We start from the raw sequence: 18,609 nt of genomic DNA, 5'->3' as shown, positions 1-18,609 counted from the left end.
CCACACTATTTGTTGGATCTTATCTTATTGAGCTCAATTGCAGTACAGATTCTCTTCCGCAATGGTTACCAAAAAAAAGCAGTAATTATAAAAGTACGTGAAAACACATCAAGTAAACCTTAAAGGGATAGTGTAAGCTTTTACTGCCCCCATCTGAACTATGAGGCTTGCCTGAAAACCACCATTAAAATGCAGACTACTGATTGTTGATATGCCATTATTGTTGTCATGGGACAAACTGTTACAGGGCCAGCAGAGTTGGAGCAGTTTCTATATTAATGAAGCTTTTACATTCTTAATGAAAGCCGAGCAGGGTTTTCTTTGGTATTTCAATTAATAAAACATTAAAAAGGACATTTTCCTTTCTGCATTTGGGGGTATGATCCTTCTTTTCACTTGCGCAGGAGAGGATCATACCCTTTGTTTTCAAAAATTCGTAAGTGGAATAAAAATAGCCAGTGGCACAGCTCCTAATCAGACAAAGACGTGTTTTCAGATTTTTAACACTCTGAACGTTTTTGTATTAGCGAGTCTAGCATGTCCTTCTTAGATTGATTTAAAAAAATGGCTGAGGAGGCAGTTAACAATTTAAACTTTTCACATTGCATTATCATTACTGAAGAGGGATCCTATTTTTAGGCACAAAAGACCACCAAATAGTTAAATCATAAAATGACAGTTTCTGGCAGGATAATTAGGATTATGTGGATGTGACTAGTACCTTTGAAAATTCTCTTGGTGGCCGGGTGTGGGTGTGTGGGTGTTCCTGGTAACCACAGTTGGCAGTTCTGCACACTGAACCTCCCTATGCTGCTATTGCATTTCTCCCAGTTCCCTCCTAATATCATAAGTAGAGCTAGAAAGCAGCATCTAGATTAGGGATAGGAAACATCCATGGATCAGGGACCTTATTGCCCTCCCAGACCCCATCTAGGGGCACCTTGCAACTCACTGCTGCTGCGCTGCTGAATTTGATGATGAAATTCAGTAGTATTGTGGCAAGAAAAGCACAGCATTTTTTCTTGAAATCAAGGTATAGGGGGCATGTGGCTTGTTTGGAAGAAAATCACACTTCTGGAACCATGGGCATGGCTAGACCAGGAGGGTGGAGGGGGATGATCTCGCAATATGATGGTTGCAAGATCCTCTCCCTCAATTTACATGTGGTGCGCAAAGTCCCTTGGAAAAATGGGACGTCGCACCTGCCATTTTGTTTGTTTTTTATCGGAAATTAGCGCAGGAGTGCTCCTACGAAAAAGGTGAGTTTTTTATTTTAAAAAGACCCCCCCCTCCCACCCCCAATGGGAATGGAGCTCCTGAAGAGCTCCATGCACCATACCTGGTTTCCGGCTCCTCGCGGTTACTCACAAGGAGCCAGGATGAAAACGGGATGAGCCCAAGACTGCTGGAAAAGTCGGGATTAAAGGATATGCCAATATCCTGGGGAAAGGGAGGGATCATCCTTCCCTGCTCCCAGGTTCCCCTGTGCATCATGTGGATGCACGGGGTGATCCCCGGGATATCGGCAGGTCTAGACAGGCCCCATGATTCTGCTCCCTGTGTTCTTTGTTTTGAAGAAAATCCACCGGTTTTTTGCCACCACCATCACCGCAGTGGCAAATTTGGTGACTGTGGTTTCCGGGGTGTGTGTGAGGGACATAAAGAAAATCAAGGGGCCACATCGGTTGCCCGCCCTGGTCTGTAAAGGGCTCTAAATGGCTTGAGATTCTACTGCTGGAAAGAGTGCCAGCTCCCATATCGATCTGTCCAAATGTTAAGATCATGCACCCTTCTCTGAATGTCCCCTCCATCAGATATGAGGCTGATATCAGTTTGGGGGAGTGCTTTTTCAACTCCCAAAGGAGACCTTCCTGACATCCATGTTAATATGTAGGCACCAGGAAAAAGCATTTTTATTCACCCAAGCATTTTAAATACTGTTTCTAATATATGATATGTTGCTTTTATTGGTGGTCTATTTTAGAGATAGATAGATAGATAGATGATAGATGGATAGAGATAGATATGCAAACTGCCCTGGAATCAATTTGACAAAAGGCAATGTTAAAATATTTTAAATAAATACATGCACTTACTACTGTAAGTCCTTTCTCTCCCTCTTTGGGCCACATGTGCAATCTTCTTTAGAGAATTATATTCAAGAGTACCAGTTCTTCCAGTTTTCAACAGAAATCAGCCCATTTGCATAGTGCTCATGGGCTTACCCCTGTTACAAAGGTGACTTCCTTCCCCTTCCATAAGAATCAGCTTTGCCAGGTGCTGATGGTCATCCTCAAAACAATCACAAAGCCAGTGCCGCTTCAGTATTCCATTAAAAGAAAAGAAAAAGTGGTTGTTAATAAACATTTAAATGAATATGTGTCAGGCCCAGATTAATGTTTGATTCAGATACTTATGTCATTAGAGAAAGAAAGGGCTCATCTACACCAAGCAGAATATTCCACTATGAAAGCGGTGTATATAAAAGGCAGGAGCCACACTACTGCTTTAGAGTGGTACTGAAGTGCACTGACAACTGTTGGGACCCACGACACATCTACACCAAGCAGGATATAACACTATGAAAGTGGTATGAAAGCGGTATATAGTATGTGTCAATGGGCCCCAACAGTTGTCAGTGCACTTCAATACTGCTATAAAGCAGTAGTGTGGTTCTTGCCTTTTACATACTGCTTTCATATGACTTTCAGTGCAATATTCTGCTTGGTGTAGATGAGCCCAAAGATGGGGGAAAGCAGAGTTGATGCCACTGTAGGAAACCCTGACCACTGGATGTATCCAGTAGGAAGGTACATCTGTATGTACCCCTATTCACTGAGTTCCCTGCAGACAACAGCCCAGTGGTGCAACTGGCATCAACACAAGCAATGTAGTTAATAATCAACTCTTGAAATAATATGTGCACATTTCTATTTGTGTTTAGCTCAGGAGTTCTCCTGTTTGCTCCACTCAGCCATGTGCATTCCTTCCTCTAGTAAAGATACACATCCTGAACAAAAGCTGTGAAGTGTTCAGAAAATGAGTAGATTTTTTCCAGACTGTGTCTTGTCAATTTAACTGCTTAGCTATTGCACTTGACAGATGTCAGAGAGATATTCAGATAGCGACAAAAAAAAAAACACTTTCTCTTCCACCCCCTCCCCTCCCCCCACCTACTTTATGACTCCCTTCCCATTCTTGTCAGGCAGAAAAAAGTCAAACAATGGGGAAAATTGACAGATAAGAAAACTGGCAGAAATGGTGGAAAAAACTGTTTCTACCACTCTTTGACACTTCATCAACTATTGCCAGCAGGGAATAGCAATAAAGAGTCCTTTTTGTGTTACTATTCCCCAACTGAACAATTGAAGAATTGCAAATTTAAAAACAATGCTTATTTGGCCTACACTCCATCTTTCCACATAGCTTCCAAATGCTTTTTCCTGGTTTCTATGTGAATAGATCATTAGAACAAAGGTTTGGGAGGAATACTATTTTTTACAAACAAAAACAATATATATATATATATATATATATATATATATATATATATATATGCACACACACACACCTTGATAAGAAAGATATTCTAAGAAACAAAATGTTTCCATTTACATAACATTGTTTACTATTTAGTTTTATTAAAATATTGATATCCTACCCTTTCACAAACTTGAGATGTCTCAGAATAAATATATTTATTCCTCATACAATCAACACATTCTTTGCTTTAATGGAACTATGTGGATGAGCTCACAACTATCGGGTAATTGTCCCCAAACAAATTTTTAAAACTTCTACAAATGTTCTTTTCTAGAATTTTTTTCTACAATTTTTCTTATGTTAGTGGAGCCTGTAAAACATGATCTTAAACCTGTGCACGTGGCAGTTTAGAGTGCAATCCTATGCATGTTTAGACAGAAAAAAGTCCTACAGTTCCTAGCATGCCCTAGCCAGCATGCAGAGGATTGTACCTTTAGTGACTTTATTTCAAAATAACTGTTCTTCCTTTCTAGCAGCCCAATCCTATGCACATAACTTAGATGAAAGCATCATGAAATACAGTGAACTTCACTTTGAAGGAATGTTTTAGAGGTTTGGATTTAAAACTGCAAACTTATGTTCCAGTTACACATGATTAACAGTGCAAGCCTATATATCTACTCAGAAGTAAACTGATTGAGTTCAATGGGAGTATCTCCTAGGTAAATTCCATTAATTTTAATTAAACACATGGAAATATGTTCAGCATGCAGTCAACCTGTTAGAAATAATGTGTGTGTGTGTGTGTGTGTGTGTGTGTGTGTGTGTGTGTGTGTGTGTGTATGTGTGTATAGATAGATAGATAGATAGATAGATAGATAGATAGATAGATAGATAGTAAATGAAACCCCTTTTTATGAGTAGGAATTATTGACCCAATACTGTTTGTCTGTGTGTATATTGATAGCGATACTGCTATTGATATATTCAAAATGTATTGTTATGTGTAAAGGTTCTATGCCCAAAACGTTTTAAACATTGCAAAGAATGAACTAGTGAAAAGAGATCTTATGCGGGTTTTCCAACTGTGTCCAACTGCATTATGCTTTTATTCAAAAGTCTTCTCAATCCTTCTCTATTTTTTGTGTCTGCTAATATGTAGAATACATTTTCCCTTCATGAGAAATGTCTCCAGTGAGTTGTAGGATTTTACTTCCTGACCTCTGTTGCAGTACAGGCCAGGGAATCTCTTAGCTCATTACATAATGATTCTAGATTTTTAACAGGGGCTTTGTACCACTAATATTCACAAAGTAAAATCCTGTAGCTGAGCTACATAAAGCCCATTTTTATCTGTAATATACAAGACTAAAATGTGCAGGACAATTAACAATTAACTGCCTTCTTTTCTCTTATAAAATGACAAGGAATTGGAGGCTTGCCCGTTCTTCCAATCCATCCGTCTATATAATTCTGTCTTCCCCTCCTCTTATTACGGTAGCTATGAACGCCCCACAGAAGTCATTTACTAATCCAAGACATGCCAAGGAAAACTGGCAGCCTTCCTCAACACCTCCTCCTCTCTTAAGCAGAAAAGCAGGGGAATAGAGCACAATGCAGCATACATTCGAAATCCAAGAAACATATTTTGTTAGAGGGGGAAAAATCCTGAAGATTTTATAATTTTGTATCCTCGTTGTTAGCATTGACCAAAAAGGGGCTAGCTAACTATATTAAAATATTTTTAGAGGATTTGTACACTTGATAGAATGGCCACTTGAACATCTCCAAAAAAACAAGTTATAGCCAAACATAAAATGTGCATATGCTCATTTATATGTATATACGCACATTTAGGAACAATTGTTATTTGAATTAGAGTAATCAGTGGAGGCTAATGGCTCATATGGCAGTGGGGCAGTGAATCCACTCTAGGGGCACATCCACACCAAGCAGGATATTGCACTATGAAAGCGGTATATAAAAGGCAGGAGCCGCACTACTGCTTTATAGCAGTATTGAAGTGCAATGACCACTGTTGGTGCCTATTGACACATAACATATACCGCTTTCAAACTGCTATATCCTGCTTGTTATAACTGTTGATGGGCACCTTCTAAGCTCCTGCTCTCCCTTCTTAGTCTTCCCTACATGAAAATCAATGTTCAAAATCACATGGAGTGCGGTCATGGGTACGGAAGGCTCTGCCCTTCATAAAGGCACCCTCCACATGTCAAGGGCAATGGAAATGGCAACAGAGCAGGGTGGGACTAGTGCACTCCCCTTCTTTGCAAATGTATAGCACACAGGTCCATTATACCTGAATAGGGCTTGTATCTTTAAACTAAGCGTGGTCTGGACCAACCTTAAAATCGAAGTCACTTTCAAATAGAGGACTGTCATCTGTAAAATAGGACACATGACCATTCTACAGTAGAATTCAGAAACTGGATGCTACAAATCAAAAGAGTACACATTGCAAGAACACTGCTAACATTGAAACCGTTTGTCGCACTCCAATGCATTAGACCCTAATGATTAAACATTGTACCATTCCAAACTACACAGAGAAAAATATGTAGGCCATTCAGATAATCTTTTTCTGTGTGGGAAGAATGTATTTAGCCTTTTCCTCCCTAAAATAATAATCGAGATCGCTATAATAATTGTGGTACAGTGTACGTGCAATAACCTAGCTAGACTTAGGGCTCATTTACACCAAGCAGATTTTCCACTATGAAAGTAGTATGAAAGCAGGCTATAAAATGCAAGAGCCACACTACAGCTTTAAAGTGGTATTGAAGTGCACTGACAACTGTTGGGGCCCATGGCCATAGCTAGACCTAAGGTTTATCCCTTGATCGTCCAGGGGTCAAACCTGTTCATCTAGGTGACACACAGGGGATCCAGTGCTCAGGCAGGGGCGAACCCTGGATGATCCCAGGACAAACCTTAGGTCTAGCTGTGGCCTATGACACATACCGTATACTGCTTTCATACCATTTTCATAGTGTTATATCCTGCTTGGTGTAGATGTGTCATGGACCCCAGCAGTTGCCAGTGCACTTCATTACCACTATAAAGTAGTAGTATAGATCCTGCAGTGCACTTCAATATCATTATAAAGCAGTTGTGTGGCTCCTGCCTTTTATATACCGCTTTCATACCACTTTCATAGTGGAACATCCTACCTGGTGTAGATGAGCCCCTAGTCACTGTCTAGTTGGACTAGGGCACTGAACCAAATTTGCTCTACCTAGCATGGCATCCTGTTTTCACCAGGGGCTAGCCAGAGGACTTTAGGAAGTTTATAAGGAGGGCATAGAGGCACCAGATGCTTGCAAATGTTGATCCTTGATTTTGGTCACCTAATACTATGTGTATCCATTTTTTTGTCCCTATACTTTTACTAGCATATTTTTTGTAAGAGAAATGTAAATGGTTTCTGGACTAATTTTAAATAATCTCTCTGATAGATAGTAGTCATTGATAGCCTTATCTTCCATGGATTTGTCTAATTCCCTGTGAAAGCTGTCCAAGTTGATGGCCATAGTTATTTATGCACTGCGTGAAAAAGTGCTTCGTTTTATCTGTGCTGATAATCCCACAATTTAATCACGTACTGTGAGAAGTACCCTCTGTTAGCTTAATTTTAGCTCAAAATTCCAGACAATGGAACACTGCTAAGGAAATTCTTGGAACAAAGTGGAATGCTCAAAGTTGGATGTTCAGTGCAAGACCTGGGACAAAGTGGAATGTTCAGTACTTGGTTGGATGTCTTAGAAATCAATGAAATGCACTTAGCTGATCGAATCAGACATTTCTGTACAATAGAAGGAAGAACCCAACAGAATTGTCATCACAGTTTTTTATATGAACTTTCTGTTTTCTTAAATATTTACCTCTTAATGTTTGAATAAGTGAAACAAATTAAGAATTAAGTATCTAAGTATTATGTTTATAACAGGAAAAGCAGAGGGAATGCTTTGTTACTGAGGAGGGAACTTGTATTTCAAGGCCATCCTCTAGAGGGCAACACAGTGATAAAAACTGAAATAAGCCCCCTTTCTAAAGCAGATAAGTCCTATAAGTTGTCACTTCTGAAAACGGCAAAATCAGTTTGTTCCAAGCTTCTGGCAGATAGAATGAGTGCAGTCCTATACAGAAGTAAACCCCTTCAGCTCCCAGTGACTGTGCATAGGATTGCACTGTATGTCCCCACCGTTTTTTTAAGGGTAAGGCTTCCAGTATTAAAGGGAACAACTCCTCATAGCTGTATATGAAGGAAAGAGCTAAAGAATGTTTAGTTAGCATGTTTTGGCCTAGTCATATCTGCAAAGAACAATTTACCAAGTCTGTTCCTCTGCAGGCCCTATGAACACACATGGCACGAACAGTGCTTAGTCAATTGCATACTTCATCCAATTTATAATTTTCTAAATAATTTGTTAATGTTTAATCTTTGTTTTTTTAAAAATAAGACAGTGTCAAGGCAAGCACAATCAATCCATGTACTGCTTCTTCACCAATGTTGACTTTGTTTGCAGTTGACCTGCTAATCAGATTCTTTGAGATAAATCATAATTATTTATAGAATTCAGATTTGGATGAATCATAGTAAGACAGTAATGACTTGCTTGAAGTCAGTTTGGAAACTTCAGCTGATACAAAATATGGGCACCCAAGTACTGGTAGGTGCTAATCAGTTGGATCATGTGACACATATATTGTTCCAGCTGCACTGACTGCCAAGGTGTTTCTGGGACCATTTAAAGAGCTGCTATTGGCCTTCAAAGCCATGGGGCAAGCAACCTTTTAGGGCCTGTGGGCACATTTGGCAGTTTGAGAAACTGTCCAAAACACTACCACAAAATGACTGCCATACGAAGTGTGGCTAGTCACAAAGTACAAGTAACCTCTCCAAAAGACTGAGTACAAGGCAAGGATGAGTTCTTAGCATCAGTACACTAAACAACTCATCTGAACCATGATTTTCAGCAGCAACAGAGACCTATTTCACAGAATTTCTTTCTCCCCACCTGTTGGCCAACTCATTCTCCCCTCTCTTTATTCCCACCTGTCTGCCAGCTCATTCCCCCCTCTCTTTATTCCCACCTGTCTGCCAGCTCATTCCCCCCTCTCTTTTACTCTCTCACCATGGCTCACCATCCATAGATGTGTGCACGCTCTCACTCTCTCCACTCACACTCTTCCTCACACCCATCCGTCCATCCATTGCCCAACTATTCATAAACACACTTTGCTTTGAAATGATCCCAGGTACTAGTAAGACAATCTATTCATTAAAAAAAAAGTAGGAAGGATAGTGCACTGGTGCCCATGGGCACCATATCACCTACCCCCGGCCTAAATGGTTTGGGTCCAGGTTACTTGAAAGACTGTCTTCATCCATATCAACCTGACCTATACAAAACAATTGAGCACACAACAGGCCCTCCTTGTGTGCCTGCCTGACAAAGCAATTAGGCTAGTAGGCATGAGGTACTCAGCCTTGTCAGTAGTGGCCTACCACTTGTGGAATTCTGTTCTCTTATGTCCACCAAATCCCATCTTTAACAGGCCTTCATGTAGGCCCTAAAGACTTATGGCAGCCAGGCTGGTCACCAGTAAACCTAGGGGTGACCACATTACACCAGTTTTAAAATCTCTTCACTGGCTGCCAATTAGTTTCCAGGCAAAGTATAAAGTGTTGGTTATTACCGTTAAAGCCCTACATGGTTTGGGTCCAGGCTACCTGCGGGATTGCCTACTCCTGTACAATCCGCCGCGCACACTCAGGTCCTCTGGGAAGAATCTACTTCAGTCAACCAAAATAGGCTGAAGGGTATTACCCAGAGGACCTTCTCTTCTGCTGCTCCCAGACTGTGGAATGGCCTGCAGGAGGAGATTCGTCAACCTGACAGTCTTTTAGCATTTAAAAAAGCAATAAAGACTGATCTCTTCCAGCAGGCCTATCCAGTGAAATTTTAGAATGTTTTTAGAATGTTTTAAGGGTGTATGTTTTAATCATGTATGCTATGTTTTTAATCATATTTTAATGTGTTTTATATTCACTGTTGTTCCCCGCCTTGATCTAAGTGGAGAAGCGTGTAAGAAATATATTATTATTATTATTATTATTATTATTATTATTATTATAGTATGGTTTTATTTGTTAATTCTGCATTATTATTATTATTATTATTATTTTATTGTTTCCATCATTGTTCTTTTGTGTTTTGTGGTGTTACATTGTATGTATTGCCTTGGAAAGGTCTGCACTAAACAATGGATTATAAATCATAATATGAACTCAGATCAATGAATATGAACTTTGCTGTACTGTCATTGAAAGATAGGTCATCTCAAGTGAAAATGTGGAAAGTGGGGCAATTGCTTCACAGTTATTGTGGAAATCTCCTCACTCACATATTTGCCAAGGTGGAGTTCTGCCATTAATTCACAAGAACGCAGTAGTGGTTTGGAACAATATTCCTCGTATTTTAAGTTCTCAAAGTATCTTAGCTGTGCAGTACAGGTATAATTTTGCTGCCATTGCATAGGTCTCATACTGTTTAAAGACTGTTTTTCTTCAAAGCAGCATGATGAAATTTCTAAAGAAATTCAACACCCTCAGCATGAAATAATAATAAAAAAACACCCATAAAACTATATTCATAGTCACTTGGCATTGTCATTTGAAAATGCATTCATTTGGAATGAACAAAAGATGTCCACTTTTCTTTTGTTGCTTTGAAATTGTTTATCAATCTACAGGAGAAAGGTGTCAGGAAGCTTACACATGAGATGCTGTTCATAATCTTTTGTCATATTTTGCATAATAACTAATTGAACTAATTACATTGAATTAATTGAAGTGTACCTGGAAAATCTTTCAGTTCATCATGTTGTTGTTGTTACAAGTGTACAATCAGGAGGTCAGAAAGGATGTCTTCTCTAATTTCACAAAAAAAGTAGTGACTTATGCCCTAAGCAAATGAAAGATTTTGTATATCCGGCCTTCAGTAACAATCAAAAATATTGCGAGCAGCTCTATTCTCCAATTCAGGGTTTTGCAGAAATGAGGTTGGGGAACATGGCACACTGGCCACAATGGAATGAGATGGATTAAGCATGGGTTGTATTGTAGAAGGGTGCTCAATAACTGAGCTTCCTCATCTCCCTCTCTCTAGTCTCATCACCCTCTCTCTAGTCATCTTTCCCCCTTTACTCAAGCTTATCAAGAGGGTTGAGGGGCCTTCAGGAATGGCCTGGGATATTAATTCAAATAAATGTATGTGAGTATCTTTGTAGGAACTTTATTGTGACTACTCCTGTTATTGCCTGACCCTCTTGACTGATTGACTGCATGTGCTCTGACCTCAGCTTGGATTGATCGTCCTTCTGTATATTCCTGATCTGCCCCTAGAGCATCCTGCAGCCCAAGCAGGACACCCAGTTCCTTTCTGCCTCCTCCACTCCCAGACCCCTCCCTTCCATATGGAAAAGGAAAGCCTTGTCATGTGGGAAAGGGGTGATGGGTGGAGGTCAGAAGAATGAAGCATGTGGCAAAGAGAACAGAAGTGTCATTTGCAGCTGGAGATCATGGGGGCTCTTAGGCCACCTTCCCCATTCCAGTCATACTGGGCAGCGCATAGGCAGCCAGCTGTCATTTGCTGCTTCAGATTATGGGGCATTCTGTACCCCTCAATCTATAGTTGCAAATGTTGGTGGATAAGCCCAAAGGTGCTGTGCCCATCTCAGATTGGGAACACTCTAATTCAAGCAGGGATGGTTGCATTTTTAGCATCCCTGCTTCAAACAGTCAGTTAGTTCCTAGAATGGATCACAGCACTTCAGACTTGCAGGTGGGTAACATTTGTGAATGCTCTCCTATGTTAAAATATCCAGAAAATCAGCATAGCAGGGAAAGATCTGGACTAGAATTATTCTTGCTGTGCTGGATTTTTTTTTTCCTATCTGTAGGGCATGGCTGGCCCAACGCATTACGCTTCTTGAAGTGGAATATCATCTGGTTCCCCACCCCTACAATCAAGGTGTAGAGTTCTATGCTGGCACTCAACACCTCTTCCTGAGGTCAGGGCTGGCCCTACCATTTATTTATTTATTACATTTTTATACCGCCCAATAGTCGAAGCTCTCTGGGCGGTTCACAAAAATTAAAAACCATGAAGAGCATAAAAACAACCAACAAATTTAAATCACAGATGTAAGCGGTAGGAAGCGGGGGCATCAGGTGGTAGAGGAGGGGAAGGCGGCGCTTTCCCCATCCACAGGGTCTGCCACTTCTTGCCGTTTAAGCAGGCAGCCAGTAGGCCCAAGACGAAGAAGCCGCTCACTCGCCCACACACCTCTTTCTTGCCTCACTGCCCCTCCAGACACTGCCGGCCAGGTCAGCCAGCTTACTTTCCCTAGCGGGAACATGTGCCCCCACATCACCAGTGTGCTGCCTCTGTAAGGTCTTTCTGCCTGATTGCGTCACTCCGGCTAATGGTAGGGCTGGCTTGTGAGTGTGTGGGTTGCTGTTGGGTTTTTTAATGTGGTGGAATATTCAAAAATGGGTTTCACCACCCGCAATGTGAAGTGGGGCAGTCTTACCACCCGTTTCTTCATTTTGTTGAATCTGTGGATGGCAGCGTCCAAAGGACCTCAGCCAAAACTACCACTTCTGGGATTTGTGGAGCTCCTTTGCTCAAGCTCCACTGACTTGTCCCATTCTAGAAGCAGTAGTTTTGACTAGCTTAACATTTATGTTAGCACAGCAGCAGGGTTAGATATTATTATTATTATTATTATTATTATTATTATTATTATTATTATTATTTGAAATACAAAGCAATGTGGGGAAACAGATTTCTTGTTTTAAGAAAAACAAGAAAAATCTGCAATAACTAAATTTACGGACAACATTAAATCCTAATGTAATTAATAGATATAGTGTCAGCTTACCAACTTCATGTTCTCCTGAGTCTACTTTTCCCCCTTCTATATTTGCATACTAAAATCTGTCATGATTTGGACAAATGCATAAATTTCCCCAACAAACTTTAGCCCTTCAGTATATAAAAGCATTACTGCTATATTATATTAAAAAATGGGGGTTAATAAATATTCTAAAATACTGTAAGCATCCAAGACCTGACATGTTTTAGGTATGCTTTAGTTCATTACAGGACACACGTATATTGGAAAATCAACAAAGCCAAAACAAATCTCTTCATGCAGGAAGGGAGGGAGCATCTTAGCTCCCTAATTTAAGGTAAATTGATTGTGTTTATTGATTGATACTGTTTGAATAAATGCAGTTCACTAAGTTTTAATTAAGCACTAGCTCCATTTAATGGGTAGAAAATAACATGCATGAATTTTAAAAAATATGTTATCTTTCAGTCACATTTGTGGGTAGAAGCAATTGCAGAAAGTGACCAATTAGTTGCTATGTTTTTTCCCCTCTGCTAATTCAAGATTATTGATGCTCTCAAGTACAAAGAGATACTGATGCATTTATTCCCTTTGCACAGGGAGGAGATCTATAATGCAATTTAGGAACCATGTACTTTAGCTCCATTTTCAACTAATTGATCCTGTTGGTTTGCCATGTCTAAGAAAAGGTATGGAGGAACTATAAAGAAGTCGTGCAATTACAGGCAAATTAATCAGGATACATTTTCTCCTTTTGAAATGCTGGGAGGACTAAAGAAAATACCCATGTCTGTTATGTTGCTGTTGTGTTATCCAACGGAAATGTAGGACAAAAAATATTGATTGCACTTCATTTCAAGGCATTAAATACGGATGGTGCTATCTCAGCTTTCAGCACTGAAAAGGAAAGCGATACAAGGTTCCTCGTATAAAGAGCTATTAGAAACACTGGGCAGATCCTGATGTCACCATAACTGGTGTAAATCTGTTGCTTCAGTTTAAAGTACAGTGACATAGTAGGACTGTGCTTGAATCAGGATAAGGGCCACTATATGTATTTTAGACACAAAACAGAATTTAAATGAAGCATTTATGCCTTACCAGCCCTAGGGCAAGTACAAGGTACATTAATATTGCAGTGTTTATTTGAAATATTTTATTACAACATATATTTATTACCAACAGAAATATAAACATCAGTGCCTGTACTGCTTATGTTCCGCATTCCAGACAAATCTGTTTTTTGAAATAAGGTTCCTTCTAGAATACGTCTCTCTCTCTCTCCTTTTTGTTACTTCACCTGTGACACCATAAATAATACATATTTATTTAAGCAGCAATATTATACAATGCTATTCCTATAGTACATTATTTACAGATAGTGATCTCCTGACGTGTGCATGTAATGTTTTCCATATATTGAATATGAAAGAATTTAAGAGGAATGGAATAGATACCTAAAAGGAATAGAACTGAAGCCTTATAGCAGTAACTTTGTTGCATGGTATAGTAACATCCAGAATGATTTGTTGCAAAACCTATATAGATTATTGCTGACCCAGAGAACAAAGGAGGAATAGAAAGCTGCAGAAATGGTTCTTTGTCCATTTAGAGCACAGGCTTGTGCTCAAATCGCCACAGAGACCTACTAACAGCTTTGCTGCGTACAGTAAATCTGGTATTTTCGGTTTCCACATTTGCTGGATAAGAGCATAAAAATAATGGCAGGATACAGTCCAGCTCTGTGTTAAGAGGCTATAAAGTATATCTATATAGCTGTCTCCTTGCTCTAAATAAGTCACTATAAGAGAGGGGGAATTGCATTCCAGGGCTGAGAGGGTGATGAAGAGTCCATGGCCTGATCATCAGATCATGTCCAACAACCATTTAGGAGATGAAGTTAGGCCCAGCACAAGCAAATTCAATCTCCTCCATTCACGTACATTGAACAGGGCTAACCTGAATGCTTGGCCTCATCTGAGCAAACTGGATGCCCTTCTGGGAGCACAAAAGCTCCCCCATTATCATCATTGCCACATACAGTGGTATGTACATAATGGGCGGCTATGCTCACCCATCTGCAGGAGAATAGATTTGGTACCAACAAACATGGCAGCTTCCATAACTGAAATCAGATACGGCTAGATCATACCCAGATTTGCTTGTGTTGGACTGAGAAATGGGAACCAAAGGAAAGGACAGGTTAGACCCAAGGCAAGAGGAAACTGAAGATACTCACAGTGCTTTCAGTCAAGACGGCCTTTGTGCTATAGCAGAGAGAAAGAGAGAGGAGCTCTAGGAATGCTAACCAAGATGCTGGGCTGGTTAGCATGACACAACAGCCCATTATGGTGTAATTAATCCTTAAGGATCCATGGTGCATGCTGGATACCGTTTTGAATATGTAACCCCTGGCTGGCAGGTTGTCCTATCATCCAAACACAGCCATCAGGGGTATGCGAGGGTTAAACAACTGAGGGTTATGCCAGGGCACCCACAGCTCACTATGAACCACAGAATGTCATGTGAACCAAGTCACTGAATAGTTAAAGGGAGTGGTACCCTGAAAAGCAGGAATCTGACCAAAAATGTGGGTGATGGAGACATTTGATTTGTAGAAAGGAAGGACCATGCAAAGGAATATACTAATCTAGAACTGCTTCATTCATTGAAATGAATGAAGTTAGTCCATATACTTACAGAATGTTTTCACTCACAATACAGTGATGAAAATAATAGTTCTCAAAGTCATATTCAAGCTGCAGGATTGCTGCTGGAATCCAAATAATACGTTGGGGGCAAGAAATAATGTTTTCAAAACTAGCAAAGTTGCCCTTTTACTTGTACATTTATTTGAAGTTTGGGCACTTGAAATAGTTCAGCAGATCCTCCATCATATAGATTGGTATATAGATGGCATAATTGGAGATCGGAGGCCATCTAGGGAATATTACTACTGACTTCTCCTTGCTATGACACCACAAAATGCTACAAGTCATGGGGGCAGGCCATGCACAGAGAGCATTCAGGAGAAGGCAGCAAGACCTTTGCTAAACAGATAAACTATTCATACTTGGGGAACCATACTCTTTGGCTGGGTTCACACAAGACACCTATCATGGATTATTGTGTTGTCTGAATGCGGCACTTTTTCCACAGTGGAGGGGGTTATCATGTTGTCTGAATGCAGCACATTTTCCACACAGTAGCCATGCAGTGTGGTTTATTTTTCTTGAACGAGCCACCTTGAAAATCCATAGCTTGTTGTTGGATTGTTCAATGTGGTTAGCAAGCCACACCGCATGGTTAATGAGCAACCCATGGAAAAAGCACGGCATTCAAACAGCACGATAACCCACCCTACAGAAAACACCCTGCATTCAGACAGCACGATAACCCATGGTTCAACAACAACCCACATTGGATGGGTTAGCATGTTGTGCAATCCAGTGTATATATGCAAAAAAACCACCCTATATTACTATGCAAGAAAAAGATTGCTGAAAAATCAAATCCCAAGTATCTTGCAAAAGTTTTCTGTTAAGAAATTGGTGTTACCCTTGAAAACTAAACACAGTTGACTAAGGTTTGGAGGGGCTGTGATATTCTCACTTGCTGTCAAAAGAAAGACAAGGTGAAAAAAATGTGTGATTTACACCAAAGGATAAGAAACCTGCTTGATTTCCTGAAGCATTTTACAAATCAGAAAGACAGTATTCATGCATGAAAGGAAAGTTGTATGTTCTATGTTCCAAAGTATGTTTTATCTCAACTGCCAAATTATTATTTTTTCTGTATTAAGTTATAGGCTGGTGAGTTGTTGTTTTTTTCATGGAAATTAGATTTTCTGCACTACCTTTCTTTTCCTCTTTCTTATGCTAACCGAGACAATTATCTGGCAGCCACAAATAGTAGTCTTTTAATGAGGTTGGCCTTTAATACCAAAGAACATATCCCCAAAATAAATTAACTTTTAAAGTAAATGTATGTGCCACACAAGGATATGTGGTTGTCTTGCTCCTGATTCTGTTCGGCAGAAAGGTTGTGAGAAAGGATGAAGCAATGAGAAAGAGATGGGCATCCAGTATTCGCTTGTGGCTATAACTCATTCCTTCATTTCATGATGCTCTCTTCAGAGAGCAAAATAGTTAATGATGTGAGGTTTTGCTGTACAACATCTCTCAGGCCACAATCCTATGCATGTTTAGACTGAAAAAAGTCCCCAGCCATCTCAACAGCTAACCCAACAGTTCAATTGCAACAGCATAGTCAACATCTAACCCTAAATTCATGAACAAGAAACAGGAAGACCTGTGTCAATGAGGAAAATTAAATGAAGTTATTGTATCATTCATTAATTACTCATAAATTGCTGATCCTAGTAGTGATCTCTAGCTTAATTAAAGAGCGGTATTAGACACTACTTTTCTTTCATCTCCCTTCCTTAGTGTGACATTTTCTTTCCAGATTGCAGAGTTAAGGCTTCCCTGGAAAAATTAGTATAGGATTATATACATTCCTTTTTCACTTTACTGAAAGATACAGAGGGTTTTTTCTGGGGGCGGGGAGGGGGGGGTAGAAGTACCACTTCAGTAATATTTTTCTCAAGTAAACAATGGATCTACAATGTAGTATACTTAATTTAAAGAAAACTGTCTTGCATTAAATTGATTGAAGTTACAATAGACCAATTTTAATAATAATACAGAGGCTGTGTTTGATCAACAGGATAGTCAATGGTGGGATAATAATCAATTTAACAGTTATTTATCTAGGGGGTACTTCCCACACAACATGATAATAATCAACCATGTTGTGGATTAAGATTAGCACTGAGTTGACTCATTCATTCCCAACGTTCTCTTCCCCCTCCCCCCTCCCACTGGTATCCCATCAGTTATTGCTGCTGAAAATCTATCCTGCTGACTAGAGTGGCAGCTGCCGCTTTGAACACTCTTGCCTTGGTACTCTGTGGCTGATGAAATAACCGTGGCTGCGGAAATAACTAACAGTGCCCTCCATATAACACAATAACCAATGGTGGTTCAAATAGCCAACTCTGCACAGCATTGATTATTTGCATTGGTAATTTCAGTCAAGTAACTAACTGTTGGTTAAAAATGCCCACCACACAGCATGATAACCCATGGTGGATTAAATAACCAACCGTTGACTATTTAAACCACTGTTGGTTATAGTGTTGTCCAAACCCAGTACAATGTCCATAAGCCAACAAACACTTAGACTATATTGAAGTTGGTAAGCTTCTGAGCTAAAAGGATTTTTCTTGCTCTCTAAACTTCTCCTTTGTTTTCTGGAAGACTTTGATTCAAAATACACAGTTTTGTGAATACCAAAACATATTTTTAAAGATACACTCCCAAAAAATTATCATAATGTAGAAGTAGATGATATGTAATTGCGGAATTGACACTATAGCATTGCTGTCTATTAAAAAACAGAACCATAATGATGATTAAATGGTTATGGAAAACTTATTTTAATTGTATATCAATTTTGTTGCGTGGTTTTATCCTGGTTGTGCTTTTTATACTGTATTTTGTAATTGTGCTTTTAACATGTTGGTTGTTTTATTATGGTTTTAACTTTTGTGAACCGCCCAGAGAGCTTCGGCTATTGGGCAGTATAAAAATGTAATAAATAAATAAATAAAAATCCTTTTTTCAAATTTACCACTCCCCAGTTACTCACCCTCTCCCTGCAAAAAGTGGAAGGCCCAGTTAGTCCGAAACAACACTTTAATAATCCAGTCTTTCTTCCTTTCCTGCAAAAAGGCTAAAAGACTAAAATGGGTTGATCTGCAATCTGCAAGCATTTACATCCCCATCTGCTCAGTTCTGGCAGAGCACCTTTTTTGTAAATGAAAGGCATCTTCTTCTGAGATGAAGTTCCTTATGAAGCACCATGTGCATCTTTTTCCATGTCCACATGAAGTTATGTTTATGACCCAATGTTCTTATGCACCATACGCTGTATAAACATATAATAGACTTCTTGTAAATTGAAATAATTTTCCATGCTGCAGTACTACCATAAGGAATGCTGCCATTGATTTCATTCGGATTTACTTAAAATAAGTAATCTCTTCTCATCTTTTATCGGGTAACCTCCCTTGTGGACTTTGGGAATGCTGTGGACATAATATATCTTGACTTTAGAAAA

The sequence above is a fragment of the Elgaria multicarinata genome, chromosome 10 (genome assembly GCF_023053635.1).
Source record: "Elgaria multicarinata webbii isolate HBS135686 ecotype San Diego chromosome 10, rElgMul1.1.pri, whole genome shotgun sequence".
Taxonomy (NCBI): Eukaryota; Metazoa; Chordata; class Lepidosauria; order Squamata; family Anguidae; genus Elgaria; species Elgaria multicarinata.
This window is presented reverse-complemented; position numbering follows the sequence as displayed.